Source organism: Anastrepha obliqua, unplaced genomic scaffold (genome assembly GCF_027943255.1).
Source record: "Anastrepha obliqua isolate idAnaObli1 unplaced genomic scaffold, idAnaObli1_1.0 ptg000243l, whole genome shotgun sequence".
NCBI classification, from domain to species: Eukaryota; Metazoa; Arthropoda; class Insecta; order Diptera; family Tephritidae; genus Anastrepha; species Anastrepha obliqua.
The window spans coordinates 1-2500 of NW_026562288.1; the positions used below are offsets into that span (position 1 = coordinate 1).

A 2500-nucleotide genomic window follows, 5' to 3' on the forward strand; every position below is an offset into this window, starting at 1 on the left:
AGTGCTCTTCATCGAGTGTTGTTGTGGGCCGGTACAATTACTTTGAACAAATTAGAGTGCTTAAAGCAGGCTCCAAATGCCTGAATATTTTGTGCATGGAATAATGAAATAAGACCTCTGTTCTACTTTCATTGGTTTTTAGATCAAGAGGTAATGATTAATAGAAGCAGTTTGGGGGCATTAGTATTACGACGCGAGAGGTGAAATTCTTGGACCGTCGTAAGACTAACTTAAGCGAAAGCATTTGCCAAAGATGTTTTCATTAATCAAGAACGAAAGTTAGAGGTTCGAAGGCGATCAGATACCGCCCTAGTTCTAACCATAAACGATGCCAGCTAGCAATTGGGTGTAGCTACTACTATGGCTCTCTCAGTCGCTTCCCGGGAAACCAAAGCTTTTGGGCTCCGGGGGAAGTATGGTTGCAAAGCTGAAACTTAAAGGAATTGACGGAAGGGCACCACCAGGAGTGGAGCCTGCGGCTTAATTTGACTCAACACGGGAAAACTTACCAGGTCCGAACATAAGCGTGTAAGACAGATTGATAGCTCTTTCTCGAATCTATGGGTGGTGGTGCATGGCCGTTCTTAGTTCGTGGAGTGATTTGTCTGGTTAATTCCGATAACGAACGAGACTCAAATATATTAAATAGATGCTTTCAGGATTATGATGTTGAAACTTATATAGCCTTCTTTCATGCGTACATCTTGAATGTACAAGTGTTTGAATGTGTTTATATAAGTGGAGTCGTACCTGTTGGTTTGTCCCATTATAAGGACACTAGCTTCTTAAATGGACAAATTGCGTCTAGCAGTAACGAGATTGAGCAATAACAGGTCTGTGATGCCCTTAGATGTCCTGGGCTGCACGCGCGCTACAATGAAAGTATCAACGTGTATTTCCTAGACCGAGAGGTCCGGGTAAACCGCTGAACCACTTTCATGCTTGGGATTGTGAACTGAAACTGTTCACATGAACTTGGAATTCCCAGTAAGTGCGAGTTATTAACTCGCATTGATTAAGTCCCTGCCCTTTGTACACACCGCCCGTCGCTACTACCGATTGAATTATTTAGTGAGGTCTCCGGACGTGATCACTGTGACGCCTCGTGTGTCACGGTTGTTTCGCAAAAGTTGACCGAACTTGATTATTTAGAGGAAGTAAAAGTCGTAACAAGGTTTCCGTAGGTGAACCTGCGGAAGGATCATTATTGTGTTCCATATCCGTAAGAAAAACAAACAAACAAACAAACAAACAGACAAGCAAACAAACGAACAAAAAGAAAAAAAAAAAAAAAAAAAAAAAGAAAAAAAAAAAAAAATTTATATAATTATTTTGAATCCATAATTCTTTTTATTCTTTTTCATTCAATTTGTGATCCATCAATTATATCATATTAAATATAATATATGATGGTACATTTTGTAATGTTTTTTCTTATTTTTTTCTTTTAAAAACCTTTAAACATGAAAATAAAAAGTTGTACTTATTATTCATTTGATTGAATGATAAGTTAATTTGTTCACAATAACAAAAGTGGTATATATTTATTATATTATTATATATACATAAAATGATTAAAAAAATACAAAATAATTGAATCATAATAAATACCACCACTGTATTATTGTTGAACTAAGACATTCGCAACTTAATAAAAATGTTTAGAGTTAAATATATTTGATATATATTATTGAAAGAAAATCAATTTATATATTATTAATATTATTTAATTTTACTCTTTCAATTAATATATGCAAAAAAAAATTGACATTTGTTATAAATAAAAATAAATAAAAAAATACTCTAAGCGGTGGATCACTTGGCTCATGGGTCGATGAAGAACGCAGCAAACTGTGCGTCATCGTGTGAACTGCAGGACACATGAACATCGACATTTTGAACGCATATCGCAGTCCATGCTGTTATGTACATTAAATTCAATTTTAAAGTACTGCTTGGACTACATATGGTTGAGGGTTGTAAGACTATGCTAAATAAGTTGCTTATTCTTTTATAAAAATAATTGAATTTAAGCAAATGTGTATATTATTGGATTTTAAATAATTCATAATATTAATAGCAAAAAAAATAAAGATATATAATGAATTTTATTTATTATATATTCTTTAAAAAAAAAATCCTCTCAAATAAAATGAAATGATGAAAATATTGAATCTAAGTATTCTTTACAAAAAATTTTCATATTATTTATATATATATATAAAATAATAATTTATATATGTAATTAAAAGGAGGAATGTCTAGCATAAAAATTAAATTTTTTATTCTAGGATTGCCTCATTTTACATTATTATTATTTTTATATATTTACAATATATAAAAGGAGAAAAGAAAAATAGAGATGAAAAGATGATATAATTTTTTTATTAAATTGTGAGAAGATAAAAAAAGAATATTAAAACAACCTCAACTCATATGGGATTACCCCCTGAATTTAAGCATATTAATGAGGGGAGGAAAAGAAACTAACAAGGATTTT

The 2500-nt window shown here is 31.9% G+C and overlaps 1 non-coding gene and 1 pseudogene across 1 annotated transcript in view; both read left to right on the forward strand.

Moving 5' to 3' along the window:
* Window positions 1-1799: 1799 nt before the first annotated feature.
* On the forward strand, window positions 1800-1980 carry LOC129252491 (5.8S ribosomal RNA; annotated as a pseudogene).
* A 442-nt stretch (window positions 1981-2422) lies between these two features.
* The window catches only part of LOC129252492 (large subunit ribosomal RNA), a 3987-nt gene continuing 3909 nt past the window's right edge, over window positions 2423-2500 (forward strand). The window contains exon 1 of the ribosomal RNA XR_008583472.1: window positions 2423-2500. This exon is cut by the window's right edge and continues 3909 nt beyond it. This is a non-coding gene — a ribosomal RNA (large subunit ribosomal RNA).